This window comes from Gopherus evgoodei, chromosome 6, assembly GCF_007399415.2.
Source record: "Gopherus evgoodei ecotype Sinaloan lineage chromosome 6, rGopEvg1_v1.p, whole genome shotgun sequence".
Taxonomy (NCBI): Eukaryota; Metazoa; Chordata; order Testudines; family Testudinidae; genus Gopherus; species Gopherus evgoodei.
In genome coordinates, this window is record NC_044327.1 from 53338477 (window position 1) to 53354332 (window position 15856).

Here is a 15856-nt window from a genome sequence, read left to right on the forward strand (position 1 = left end):
TTTTAATCACACTGCTAACAACAGAATACCAATTTAAATTTATTATAAATATTTTTGGATGTTTTTCTACATTTTCAAATATATTGATTTCAATTACAACACAGAATACAAAGTGTACAGTGCCTCACAGTGGAAGGGAGGAGAGTGTAGAAGACGAGAGGGAGAAATTATTATTCTTTATTACAAATATTTACACTGTAAAAAACAAAATAGTATTTTTCAGTTCACCTCATAAAAGCACTGCAGTGCAATGTCTATCATGAAAGTGCAACTTACAAATGTAGAATTTTTTTAATACAACTACACTCAAAAAACAAAACAATGTAAAATTTTAGAAGTCTAGAAGTAGAAGCATGAAGAGGCATATGAATGTTTAACATATCTGGTACGTGAATACCTTGCAAGGCCAGCAACAGTGCCTGTGAACGCCTGTTCTCACTTTCAGGTGACACTGTAAATCAGAAACGGGCAGCATAGTCTCCTGTAAATGTAAACAAACTTGTTTGTCTTAGCTACTGGCTGAACAAGTAGGACTGAGTGGACTTGAAGGCTCTAAAGTTTTACATTGTTTTGTTTTTGAGTGCAATTATGTAAAAAAATAATTCTACACTTGTAAGTTGTTCTTTCATGATAGAGAGATTTCACTGAAGTATTTATCTGTATGAAGTGAGATGAAAAATACTCTTTATTTTGTTTTTTTTACAGTGCAAATATTTTAATCAAAAATAATATAAAGTGAGAACTGTACACTTTGTATTCTGTTGTAATTGAAAGCAATATTTGAAAATGTAGAAACATCCAAAATATTTACAATAAATTTAAATTTGTATTCTATTATTGTTTAAGAGTGTGTTAATTGACAGCCCTAATTCTAACCCTGATATTTCTGAACTAAGAGTTAAAGCAAAACAGAGCTGTGTTCAACATGAAATATTCCAAAGATTTTACATTGTACTTGCCTCTGGATCAGACCTGCCAATAAGTCATTTTGCACATGGAAAGCTTTTTCCCTTTAAATTAAACAATATGAGAGAACCACTGATTCAAAAGTGCAGAGAGGTGCTCAGAGGAAGAGTTCATGCACCAGCTTCTCCATTCCTGTTGACTGCTTATCTCAATTCTTCATAATTTTACATTCCTGTCATCTTAATACATTCTCTTCTGATAGGACTGGATTCACAGTGCTGAGCTAAAACAGATAATGATCATGATGTATCCCTCACTCATTCAATCCCTGGATTGCTATGGCAGAGGGAGCCAGCTTCCTTGTGATCTCTGCATCATGTCTACATCGCTGGTAGTCCTTTCAAGACCTCACACACTTCTTCTCCAGCCTACATCTCAGACCTTGTGTGTCAATGCATCCCTTCCCCACTCTGCTGTGTCAAAATCCCAGCTCTGATGTACCATTTTCCCCTTCTTCTTTGCTACTCTTTCATTTCTTCCTTTCTTCCCATGCATTTGTCAAACCATCATTCACACATGAACTGAACAAAAAGCCTTCAGTTTATTTCTTTCCAGGGCATTCTGTCTGACCATTCTAGACTGTAAATTCCTTGAGGTGGCAAAGCTCTTTACTGATTTCCTGCAGAGTTCACAGTATATTTATTACTAAGCATATGAACAATAATTACAAATAAAAATAAAAGTAACAGCAATAATGGTATATCGTATCTGTGTTCCTAAATTAATTTTCTTGGGAGTCTGGAAAATAAACGGTTTTAAAACTTGAAGGATCAAGCTATTCCTCATATTGTAAACAGAATTAAAACTATTATGCATTTAAGGCCATGGTTTAGATATTCCTGCTATTACAACTAGGGGGAGAATCTGTAACTGGGTGGCTGCCATGTCACCCAGTACTTTAATTGGTAGCGATAGAGGAGCAGACCTACTGGATCTTTTCAGATGCATGACTTTTATGTTTGTGCTACAGTTTCTTTACAAGTAGATAACTGCTGGTAGATCAGACCTAGCTGTATGTGATTACATTCATTTCAGATGTGACAAAAACACCAGACTTCATGTAATTCCAGCAGTGTTGCACAACTTTACCAAAAAATGTCACTCATTCACTTCAGTGGGTGGAAGACTGGATGGGGCTGGCACTGAAGAGGGAAGGAAGATACTTAGGCCATGTCTACATCTAAAATTTTGCAGCGCTGGTTGTTACAGCTGTATTAGTACAGCTGTATAGGGCCAGCGCTGTAGAGTGGCCACACTTACAGCAACCAGCGCTGCAAGTGGTGTTAGATGTGGCCACACTGCAGCGCTGTTGGGCGGCTTCAAGGGGGGTTCCGGGACGAGAGAGCAAACCGGGAAAGGAAACCAGCTTCGCCGCGGTTTGCTCTCTCGGTCCCGGAGCCAGCCAGCAAACCGCAGGGAAGGAGACCTGCTTGCTCGGGGTTCCGGGACCGAGAGAGCAAACCGGGAACGCCGCGGTTTGCTCTCTCGGTCCCGGAGCCAGCCAGCAAACCGCAGGGAAGGAGACCTGCTTGCTCGGGGTTCCGGGACCGAGAGAGCAAACCGGGAACGCCGCGGTTTGCTCTCTCGGTCCCGGAGCCAGCCAGCAAACCGCAGGGAAGGAGACCTGCTTGCTCGGGGTTCCGGGACCGAGAGAGCAAACCGAGAACGCCGCGGTTTGCTCTCTCGGTCCCGGAGCCAGCCAGCAAACCGCAGGGAAGGAGACCTGCTTGCTCGGGGTTCCGGGACCGAGAGAGCAAACCGGGAACGCCGCGGTTTGCTCTCTCGGTCCCGGAGCCACCCAGCAAACCGCAGGGAAGGAGACCTGCTTGCTCGGGGTTCCGGGACCGAGAGAGCAAACCGCGGCGAAGCTGGTTTCCTTTCCCGGTTTGCTCTCTCGGTCCCGGAACCCCGAGCAAGCAGGTCTCCTTCCCTGCGGTTTGCTGGGTGGCTCCGGGACCGAGAGAGCAAACCGCGGCGTTCCCGGTTTGCTCTCTCGGTCCCGGAACCCCGAGCAAGCAGGTCTCCTTCCCTGCGGTTTGCTGGCTGGCTCCGGGACCGAGAGAGCAAACCGCGGCGTTCCCGGTTTGCTCTCTCGGTCCCGGAACTCCGAGCAAGCAGGTCTCCTTCCCTGCGGTTTGCTGGCTGGCTCCGGGACCGAGAGAGCAAACCGGGAAAGGAAACCAGCTTGATTACCAGAGGCTTCCTCCTTCCACGGAGGTCAAGAAAAGCGCTGGTAACTGTCTACATTGGATTACCAGCGCTGGATCACCAGCGCTGGATCCTCTACACCCGAGACAAAACGGGAGTACGGCCAGCGCTGCAAACAGGGAGTTGCAGCGCTGGTGGTGCCCGGCAGATGTGTACACCTTCAAAGTTGCAGCGCTGTAACTCCCTCACCAGCGCTGCAACTTTCTGATGTAGACAAGCCCTTACTGAGGGATACCAGATAGCTCCTCCTTCCCTTATGGGAGTCTTGATCCCCTGTTGGCCATCTGAGGGGAGAAGGGTGCCAGCATGCTCCAGCTCCTAGCATTTAACCTAGTACATGGGCCACGTGGAGCCTCTTTCAGATCCATTCCAGCGACCCTACTCTACCCATACTGGCCTAGGAATGGGAAGCCAACCTGACAGATGCTGTGGTCTAGCCCATTGCCCATTTGGGGGTCAGGAAGGAATTTGACAGAGGACCATGGAGTTTGCCGCCTTTCTCCCAGTATCTACAAGCCACAGAGGGTTAAGCAGGAATGCATTTAGTACCTAACTGAGGTATTCAGGTTGAGTTATTAATTCATCACAACTTGCAGCTGGTTTCCAGTGCATTAAAAGAAAAATGAATGGTTCCCAGAGGTAAAATATTTTGGTGATGGGCTTGGGGCTCATGAGATAAAGTAAGACCTTGTGGCCCTCATGAGCCAAGGTCCCCCTTGCAGGGAGGAGGATGCCAGAACTCAAGAGTAAGTTAAATCCCAGTAGGTAGGCTGAGGAGAACCAACCCCAAGTTACGGATTATATTGTAAGGAGCATGTAACCCCCTCACTGCAACCTATTAAATAGTTGCTATAAAAGAGTATGAGTGATGGACAGGTAGTGACCCTCCACTGTGTTAAAATACATTAAAAATTGTGACCAGCTGTTTATTCCATGAATGTGTCTGTCCTCATTTTGCCATTGTGTCCGCAACAAAACTCAAGTTTGTTGTGACAGGTTAGATTACAGAACCCCGCTTGGAGCTGCCATCTGATGTGCCCAGACTACTTCTACCCCTGCTTTCCATCCCAGCTCAGGACTCCAGCACCCTGTCTTGCTGAGCCAGACACTCCCGTCTGCTTCAGCAAAGACCCAGAGTCTGAATTACTTGCCTCAAAGCTGCAGGTTTACCTGAAAGCAGCTCACAGAAGTGTTCCTGTCTTTAACACTCAGATGCCCAACTCCCAATGGGGTCTAAACCCAAATAAATCCCTTTTACCCTGTATAAAGCTTATATAGGGTAAACTCAAATTGTTCTCCCTCTGTAACACTGATAGAGAAATGTGCACAGTAGTTTGCTCCCCCAGGTATTAATACATACTCTGAGTTAATGAATAAGTAAAAAGTGATTTCGTTAAATACAGAAAGTAGGATTTAAGTGGTTCCAAGTAGTAACAGACAGAACAAAGTAAGTCACCAAGCAAAATAAAATAAAACGCCCAAATCTATGTCTAATCAAGCTGAAGACAGATAATCTCACCCTCAGAGATGCTTCAGTTAAGTTTTTTCATCAGACTGGACACCTTCCAGGCCTAGGCACAATTCTTTCCCCTGGGTGCAGCTCTTGTTCCAGCTCAGGTGGTAGCTAGGGGATTCTTCATGATGGCTCCTCTCTCCCTTTTGTTCTCTTCCACTCCTTTATATCTTTTGCATAAGGTGGGAATTCTTTGTCCCTCTCTGGGTTCCCACCCCCTCCTTCTCAATGGAAAGGCACCAGGTTAAAGATGGATTCTAGTTCAGGTGACATGATCACACGTCACTGCAAGACTTCACTGTCAACTTGCCAGCACACAGACATACAGGAAGACTTAGAGGTAAAACAGAGCCATCTGCAGACAATTATCCTGGTTAATGGGAGCCATCAAGAATCCAAACCACTATTAATGCCCACACTTTGCATAATTATAATAGGCCCTCACAGTTATATTTTATATTTCTAGTTTCAGATACCAGAGTGGTACATTTATACAAATAGAATGATCATACTCAGTAGATTATAAGCTTTGTAATGATACCTTACAAGAGTCCTTTTGCATGAAGCATATTCCAGTTACATTATATTCACTCTTTGGCATATTTTTATAAAACCATATAGACTGCAACGTCACATACATCAACTAGCAAAGGATGGATACGCAAATGAGCAATGAGGATTACAGATATGAAAGAACAGATGGAGGATGAACTGCCATCACATTAACTGTATGCAAACAGCTATTATTAAACAATTAACTTGGAGAGAAATGCTCATGATCTGAAGCCTAGCTGCGATAGTATCAACTCACATTGCTAAAATGTTAGCTGAGTAGCATGCTGGTATGTAAATATGTAGTTAACTGAAGTCAGACAAACCACCATGGCTACTGTGGAGCACTCAGTAACCAGAGTGTCAATAGCCCCCTTTGAAAATGCAGACCCACAGAAAAAGGAGCCATTAATCTCTCAGACCTATAGAACAGATCCTTAGGAAACCACAGACAGAAGAAAGATAGACATAATTTCATCTTTAATGCTTTATCTGAAAGATAGCACCATCGGATGGTACTACTCTCTTTGGATTGGTTGATTTATACATTGGTCATAAAGAGTAAGACTACAGACACAGGCATACATTGGTCATAAAGAATAAGACTCAGAGACAGGTGTGTGAAATGAACTCCTAACCTTTTGGTACTAAGCAATTAAAGTATACTGATAAAATCTGGAAGAGCAGGAAGTTTCATCACTAGGTTCTAGCAGTTTCGTTAGCTCATTGTGTGTACTATATTTGTTGGTTGCATAGATACGAAATCTCTTAGTTCCATAAGAGCTTGTATGCCTTAAGGTAGTTAGAAAGATTTTATTTTTTTAAAAATCTATTAATTATTCAATAAAAGGAAACATAAGAGAACAGACTGTATTTTTGCACATACTTTGCAAGGATGCAGCCATCATTGCAAATTTCAGAAAGAAAAACAGTAGTGTAAAAATCACTGTCCTTGCTCAATTTGGATATAAAAACCAACCCTTACGCTAAGTGTGGTATTATCCCTTCCTCTATCAGTTCCATCCCTTTCAGAATGTACTCTTTTGTCACAGAACATGAGGAAAAGTGGCCAACTTGGCAGGGATTTGGGGAGTAAACAGTTTAGGCAGCCTTTTATAAAAATTCTTGGGACTCCTCATGAACTGGCACAGAAGTAAACATCCTGTAAGGCAGAGGCAAGATTACCATAGCATGAGTACTAACACAGAATTGGTGATTTCTGAACAAAAAGTCTAATCACAGGGTATATGCTACTGGTAAAGTAATAGTTAAATAGTCGTTCCAGAATTTAACTATTTCTTTAGTTCAGGGATCTCAGTATATGCAAATCAGTTGTAATAAATAGAGCTGATATATTTTTTAATAGGATTACATCCATAAACATTATTATATGGCATGTTTATCAGATATACAAAAAAAAACAAACAACCCCAAAACAGATTACGTATAAACTCCCACTTCTTAAATACTAACCATTTTTATATTTAAAAAGAATTATTTTTAAATTATGGTTGAGGACCAAACCATAGATCTTAGTTCTGTCCAATCCTTCCACTTATCAATATATACTAATCCAGGAGCTGAAATTGTCTAGATTTAAAACAGTAACACAACCCCCTTTACCACTCACTATGTCAACTTTTGACTTAAGTTCTATCTTTATTTCAATAATATAATACTCCCAAAAGAAAAAAAAACTTCAGTTTAATACCCCCTAATATTCTGTTCTTTTCATCATAAAACATTGTTGACCTTCTGTCAATTACTAACCTCTAGAACTCCCCAAACAAAGGACCCACTGTCGGCTTTGATTTAGCTGCCAATCTGATTACTTTGGATTTGGGAAGCAGGCTATTTAGGTTGCTGTATCAGGGCCTTTCATTGAAATTCCTTTTCCAACATCTTCAGCCCCTGGCAACCAATTGCAAACTAGGCTTGGCAAACCTGTAAAGAGCAGTGAACAGTCCACAAAAGATACAGTTAGTACTACATGATCAGTACACTGCTTTTATAGTTACAGAAGATTAGGAGCTCTACTTTTTCTGTGACAGTTGTCATTTCACATAAAAATACAAAAAAAGGAGGAAAAGGTCTATACTTTTTGTTTCAGTTGTTTGGTGCCAGAGGCATTACATACAGTTCTTAGAACACACGCAGCACACTGTGAAGTTATCTAAACAATTATTTCAAAGTAAAAGTTGATTTTTTTGATTCCTCAGGGAAAGTATCTTTTAACGTGAGCTCAAGCTAAATTGACAGCAATAGGAGCTTTCACTATTAAAATGTTAGAATTTGAGTCAGCCTGCTCTAACTTCAACAAGAGCTAACCAGCAAATTCACATGATAGAGGAATGTTTAACTTCAGGCCTGGTCTACACTACGAGTTTAGGTCGAATTTAGCAGTGTTAAATAAAAAAAACCCTGCATCCATCCACGCAATGAAGCCATTTTTGTCGACATAAAGGGCTCTTAAAAGCAATTTCTGTACTCCTCCCTGGCGAGGGGGGTAGTGCTGAAATCGACATTGCTAGTTTGAATGAGGGTTCATGTGGACACAATTCAACGGTATTGGTCTCCGGGAGCTATCCCACAGTGCACCATTATGACGGCTCTGGACAGCAATCTGAACTCTTATGCACTGACCAGGTAGACAGGAAAAGCTCCGTGAACTTTTCAATTTCATTTCCTGTTTGCTCAGCGTGGAGAGCTGATCAGCACAGGTAACCATGCAGCTCATCAGCACAGGTGACCATGCAGTCCCAGAATCAAAAAAGAGCTCCAACATGGGGGGAGGGATAGCTCAGGGGTTTGAGCATTGGCCTACTAAACCCAGGGTTGTGAGTTCAATCCCTGAGGGGGCCATTAAGGGAACTGGGGTAAAAATCTGGGGATTGGTCCTGCTTGGAGCAGGGGGTTGGACTAGATGACCTCCTGAGGTCCCTTCCAACCCTAATAGTCTATGATTCTATGGGCTGTACGGGAGGTACTGGATCTGATCCCTATATGGGGAGACAAATCCGTGCTATCAGAACTCCATTCCAAAAGAGAGAATGCCAAAATATTTGAAAAAATCTCCAAGGCCATGATGGAGAAAGGCCACAACAGGGACTCACAGTGCCGTGTGAAACTTAAGGAGCTGAGACAAGCATACCAGAAAAGCCAAAGAATCAAATGGACGCTCCGGGACAGAGCCACAGACATGCTGCTCCTATGCTGAGCTGCAGGCAATTCTATAGGGGGCTGCCACCACTACCCCACTCCTGTCAGTGGACTCTGATGATGGGGTACTCTCAGTCGCCATGCCTGAGGATTTTGTAGACGGGGAAGATGAGGAAGACGACGATGAGGTTGAGGTGAGCACACAGCACACCATTCTCACCAACAGCCAGGATCTTTTTCTCACCCTGACTGAAATACCCTCCCAAGGCAGTATCCTGGACCATGAAGCCATGGAAGGGACCTCGGGTGAGTGTACCTCTGTAAATATAAAACATGGTTTAAAAGCAAGCGTTTTTTAATGATTAATTTGCCCTGAGGACTTGGGATGCATTCGTGGCCAGTACAGCTACTGAAAAACTCTGTTAACATGTCTGGGGATGGAGTGGAAATCCTCCACGGACATCTCCAAGAAGCTCTCCTGGAGGTACTCCAAAAGCCTTTGCAGAGGGTTTCTGGGGACAGCAGCTTTATTCTGTCCTCCATGGTAGGACACTTGACCACACCATGCTAATAGCAAGTAATGTGGTATCATTGCATGATAAAGCCTGGAAGCCCCAGTGTTTGCTGGCATTCAGGTAATATCCATTCTTTATCTCCTCAGGAGAGAGATATCGTTCATGGTAACCTGGTTGAAATACGGGAATTTAATTAAGGGGACATTCATAAGTGGCCATTCCTACTAGGCTGTTTGTCTGTGGGTTAAAGCCATCATCCCAGAGAAAAGGGGAGGGTTAGTTTGGTTTCTGCTGCTGCATGTTAACAAGAAAACCGCAGCCCTAAATGGACAACTCAATTGGCCGAGGGCACTGCTGTTATGAAAGTTGCAGAAGCCAAAAGACTATGGCTTACCATGGCCACCTGCAAGCCGAATTCTGTTGCCTGGCATGTTTGATCGCTAACACCAAAGCTGCAGGCACTCAATATAAGCTGCAAAAAATGATCTTGTACCGAAATCACATGTGCTATGTAATGTGAATAGTGTTGTTTATTGTGAAAGAGTATACCCACTGTTCTGTAAAATGCATCTTTTAAAATACTTCTCTCCTTTTTTTCCTCTCGCAGCTGCAAATATTTCAAGCCTCCCTCCTCTGTCCCAAAGGCTCTCTCAGATAAGGCAGTGAAAAAAATGCATGTGCAATGAAATGTTCTCTGAGCTCATGCAGGCATCCTGCACTGAAAGAGCTCAGCAGAAAGTGTGGAGGGACACAATAGAACACGATAGGAAAGTGGCCAGTGAACATGAGGAGAGGTGGCGGCAGGAAGATCAGAGGAGGCAGGATGGGTTACTGTGGGAACAAACAGATCATGATCATGGCATCTGGTGAAGGTTCAGGAACATCAGCTGGAGAGAATGCCGCTCAGCCCGTTTAATCACTCTCCCTCCTCCCCGAGTTCCATAGCTGCTTCCTCACCCAGACGCCCAAGAACATGAAGGGAGAGTGGAGGCTCCAGACACTCAACCACTCCACCCCAGTGGTCAGAAGGCTGTCATTCAACAAGTATTGAAGTGCCCTTTTCCTTCCCTTCTCCCCTCCTCCGCCACCCCTCCCAGGCTACCTTGGCAGTTATCCCCCTCATTTGTGTGATGAAATAATAAAGAATGCATGAATTTGAAACACTGACTTTATTGCCTCTACAAGCAGAGATAAAAGGGGGAAGGGGAGGGCGGTTGGCTTACAAGGAAGTATAATGAACCACGATTCTGCACTTGCTCAGCCTATAGTTGGACTGCTCCTTACTACTGTCCAGCTTCATGAGTCATAGAAGCAAGGGGCAGGCTGGGGTAGGTGCAACCGCGCAGTGCTGCTGACTGGGAGAGCAGTCTGAGACAGAAGCCTCCAGCTGGCATGATATTCAGGCAGAACTGAATCTCCATTACATAAAACTTAAAAAGAGAATGATCTGAAGTCATTTCCATTTTTGTCCAGGTACCCACAACTGACCTCACCGAGGCCAGCCAGGAGCATGACAGCAGCAGACGGTACAGTATGACTGGTAACCATCTTTGCCAACTTGCAAAGCAGTAGACGGTACAGTATGACTGGTAACCGTCTTTGCCAACTTGCAAAGGCAAGGAGTTGCTGCTGTGCAGCACTGCCGTACCGCGTCTATCAGCAGCACCCAGGAGACGTAAGGTGACAGTGAGCTGACCGGGCTCCAGGCTTGCTGTGGTATGTCATCTGCACGGGTAACCCAGGAAAAAAGGAGAGAAATGATTTTTTCCCATTGCTCTTGGGAAAAAGAGGGGCTGATGACATGTACACCGAATCACCCGTGACAATTTTTTGCCCCATCAGGCATTGGGAGCGCAACCCAGAATTCCAATGGGGGTGGAGACTGCGGGAACTATGGGATAGCTACCACAGTGCAACACTCCAAAAGTCGACACTAGCCTCAGTACTGTGGACGCACACCGCCAACTTAATGCGCTTAGTGGGGACACACAGAATCAACTGTATCAAATCGATTTCTAAAAATCGACTTCCATTAAATCAAACTAATTTCATAGTGTAGACATACCTTAAGAGAAATGCCAACCTTACTACTAACTAAACCTCAACACATATCTAAATAAGAAGACATATTACAAGGGTCAGGGCCCAGATATATATAAGTCATTCTCATTATTTATAAGCATCTTTCTTGGAATCATGAAACTTGTTCCCTTAACATAAGTCTTCCTTCACTAAATTTGTTCTGTTTTTCATGACTGCTGGACTGATATGGTTCATTTTTAGAAAATAAGAAAAACACATTGAAGTAAAATATAAATGAACTAGAGGGCTAGGTTACATTTGGGGCCAATCAACCTTGACAGTGGTTAATTCATTCACTTTTTTGGTCAGAAATTTTTGCATAAAATTAAAATAAGGTTTCAAGCAATGCATGCTATATCACCTTCATGCAACCCTCTCCAGTATTATCTACAAACAAGATTTCAAGGGTGGATTTCTGTATAGGGGGTGCTCAATTTTCAAATGAGTGCATCTTAATAGACTTCAACATCCCATAAACTGACACCTAGGCACTCAAAAAAGGAATCTGCACACATATATTAATCTGAATGTTTGTGCTCTTATGCTTATTACGATATATTAATTTGCCTATGTGTGAAAACTGATCCTCAAATATCAAATGTATGTCCCCAAAAAAGAGATAATACATGTTATTCAATGTAATATCCGTTTTTTTTAAAAAAAGCTGAATCTACGTAAAGCTGGAATGATCTTGATCTCCACAGGAAACCCTATCCCACTTCCAAAAAGAAAAACCTTAAAATGAAGATGTGTAAAAAGTAGATATACTACAAATCCTCCAGGTGCCTCTATCTGTACCATCAGGTCAATGTTAAATGCAGAACCAATCCAGCCATTTAAAATAATACTACTAGAGCTTCATACACAGAGTTCAGCAAATCACCTGATTCATTCAGACTCCTCATATCATTTATGCATGTTCTACACCATGCAGCGTTTCCAACTCCCTATTAATCTTTTGCCCTTCCATTTACATAGCTCACATTTTATGAATTAAGCTATTAAATGACTTAAATTCTTGGCTCTGTATTTCATATTTGCATCTTAAAAATGAAAGGTCAAATGGGAGACACACATGGAATATTTATTCAGATCTCCTTCAGAGTAAAAACCTCACTGAAAAACTATTATAACGTTGTAGCAACAGTGTAGTTATGGTTTCATTTTTAAGTTCCCATTTTCAGATACAAATTTTTTCTGAAAAAGCTAAGCTATGGTATACAAATTGTCAGTCAAAAAGATCTTTAAAAAAAGGTAGAGTATAATCCACCTTGTCTGGTTTTGTTATAATTGAGAGACAGAAATATGGTTCAGTGATCAGGGTGCTACTCTGGGCCATAGAAGATCTGAGTTCAATTCTCTGCTTTGCCACAGATTTCCTCAATGGCCCTGGTTAAATCACCAGATTTTCAAAGGTATTTAAGCACCTAGAGATGCAGATAGGCACCTTGTGGGATTTTCAAAAAAGTGTGTAGATGCTTAACTCCCACTGACTTCAAAATCTGTCCCCCATCTGTAAAATAGGGTGTTGTGAGGATAAATACAATAATAAATATGATACAAATTGTGAGGTTCTCAGATATGACCGGGGTGGAGGATTTATAATCACCTAAGATAAGACAGCTAGAAAGATCCAGGCATGAAAACAGGGAGTGTTCAGCAATTAGCATAATTTTCAGAGTTCTAACTGTAAAACAAGTCCTGAATTGCCAAGGACTTACTCCTCAATGAAACATTTAAAGGAGTTTGGTTTAGAAATCATGAAACTATAAAAGCTAAGAGAAGAACATGAATTAAGGTGAAAACACACTTGCTAGAGCAAAGGACAGTAGAGGAAACCATCAGGAGTCCATAAAGGTTGTCTACTAATACAGGCCATATTTTTTTATACTAAATGGAGAAACTAAATTGTCTATATACCCATAATAGGAATGGACAAGGAAAACAGTCTTTGTGAATATTAATAAAAAGAGATGGCCAGGGCCAAATAAAACCATGTTTCAAATAGTTAATAATAAAACTCTATGGTATTTATGACATAAAACACTTGAGTCATTTAAGCCATGAAGACTCTTCAAAGTCATATGGGATTTTTGCAACTTATGAACCACTAAGTTGACTAGGTATCACAAATACACATCTTTTCATATGTAGAAACTATATCGATGTTAAACAGCTCTGAAGCAAAAGTACACACCACTAAGTCAATATATTCAGGAACATATAAAAACTCAAACTTTTTTTTTTCCCCTTGAGAGGGAGAAAGTCACGGAGCTCAAGCTGGCTTTCATAACAGACAGTAATTATTGGTTAAGTATAATACTAAAAAAATTCTTCTGGAAAACAAAGCTCTTCTCCACCTCAGCTGTAAAATCTTAACTTAAAAGCACTCAGCAGCAGCAGTGAACACACCTGCAGCTCAAAGAACATCAAGTTAACATGACAATCATTCATGACATTATTACATGATTGATTATTTTACTGCTTCTGGCTGTGAAAATAAAACAAACAGTCTCAACCAAAAGACTAAAAATAATCATGATTTAGGAGTATAACACTCCACCAATCAGGAGAAAACAATCTGCACAGTGCTCGTTCCTAAAAAATCATTTAAAATCCAAAAATACCAATTCTTTGTGCAGCCTTGGGCTGAAAGCTTTAAAGGCCCCAGATGAGAAAAACACCCTTATTCAAGGAAGACACCTAAGCATATGCTTAAGTACTCTCCTGTATTAGGGCCAAAGTAATAACATTAGACCCTCTGTTATAGGAAGTAGGCTAAAAAGAGTATAAGTCACAGCTGAGAATGACAAAGAAAAAATATTTTATCCTAAAAGTCATTTTCACATTTTGATGGCTGATTACCATAAATTATGATGCTACAATAATGTTAAACTTTTGGAAAGTTATCAGCTAGATCTGTTGACTAATCACAGTTAACTCATGCGATTAACTCAAAAAAATAAATTGTAATTAATTGCACTGTTAATAAATTTCAATTGGTATTCTATTGTTTAAGTATTTTTGGATTTTTTTTACGTTTTCAAATATATTGACTTCAGTTAGAACAAAGAATACGAAGTGTACAATGCTCACTTTATATTATTTTTTACTACATATATTTGCACTGTAAAAATGATAAAAGAAATAGTATTTTTCAATTCACCTCATACAAGTACTGTAGTGCAATCTCTATCACGAAAGTGCAACTTACAAATGTAGGATTTTTTGTTATGTAACTGCACTCAAAAATAAAACAATATAAAACTTTAGCGCCTACAAGTCCACTCAGTCCTACTTCTTCTTCATCCAATTCCTCAGACAAACAAGTTTGTTTACATTTGCAGAAGCTAATTTTGCCCACTTCTTGTTTACAATGTCACCAAAGTGAGATCAGGCATACTCATGGCACTTTTGTAGCTGACGTCGCAAAATATTTACATGACAGATGAGCTAAGGATTCATATGCCTCTTCATGCTTCAGCCATCCTTCCAGAGGACATGCTTCCATGCTGATGACATTGGTTAAAAAAATCAAGTGTTAATTACATTTGCGACTGCTCTCCTTGGGGGAGAATTGTATGTCTCCTGCTCTGTTTTACCTGCATTCTGCCACCTATTTCATGTTATAGCAGTCTCGGATGAGGACCCAGCACACACTGTTCGTTTTAAAAACACTTTCACTGCAAATTTGACAAAATGCAAAGAAGATACCAATGTGAGATTTCTAAAGATAGCTACAGCACTCAACCCAAGATTTAAGAATCTGAAGTGCCTTCCAAAATCTGAGAGGAACTAGGTGTGGAGCATGCTTTCAAAAGTCTTAAAAGAGCAACACACTGATGCAGCAATTACAGAACCCGAACCATCAAAAAAGAAAATCAACCTTCTGCTAGTGGCATCTGACTCAGATGATAAAAATGAATGTGTCGGTCTGCTCTGCTTTGGATCACTGTCGAGCAGATCCTGTCATCAGCATGGACGCATGTCCTCTGGAATGGCGGTTGAAGCATCAAGGGACATTTTGTACATGGATTCTACATTTGTAAGTTCAACTTTCATGATAAAGAGATTGCACTACAGTACTTGTATTAGGTAATTGAAAAGCACTATTTTTTTTACAGTGCAAATATTTGTAATAAAAAATAAATATAAAGTGAGCACTGTACGCTTTGTATTCTGTATTGTAATTAAAATCAAATATTTCAAAAAGGCAGAAAATATCCAAAAATATTTAAATAAATGCCATTTTATTATTGTTTAACAGCGTAATTAATCGTGATTAATTTTTTAATTGCTTTACAGCCCTAATATCGACATCTTGAAACTATGTTCCAAAAATAAATAAAATTACATCAGTCTGAAAAGAAGGGGTGGCTTGAGTGCTAGTCAATCTATTCTCCTAAAAATAGCAAGTGCAAAGTATTATATAGCACTCAAGAAACTCAATGCATTTTTTAAAATGGTGAAATATTGGTGGGTAAGTACTACCATCTCTAATTTACCAATACAGAATTTGAAATAGAGACAAATTAGCATTAAAATTTTCAATCCTGTGAGCCTAAAGTTAAATATTGTTTGAAGTAATTAAAGCACCTAACTAAAATGTGATTTTTTTTTTAGAGATGCAGAGTACCCAAAACTTCCTAATGCAGTACAATATAGTACAATATTTATTCTCAAATTTTATATACTATAGTACAATATTTATTCTCAAATAGTTTAGTGGATGCTTAGAATTATTTTCTTTTAAATCAGCTGACATGGTAATGCTAGACAAGTTCCATGCAGACAAACTGGCAGATGTGTGTCCATATTACCGTGTTTGGGCTTGTCTTCACTAGAAAATTAGGTCATGTTA

General features: G+C 40.7%; 1 protein-coding gene across 3 annotated transcripts in view; it reads right to left on the bottom strand.

Annotated features, from left to right (window-relative positions):
- Window positions 1-15856, bottom strand: part of ROR2 (receptor tyrosine kinase like orphan receptor 2) — a 224794-nt gene that overhangs the window by 66812 nt on the left and 142126 nt on the right. The gene's annotated exons all lie outside the window — the stretch shown is intronic.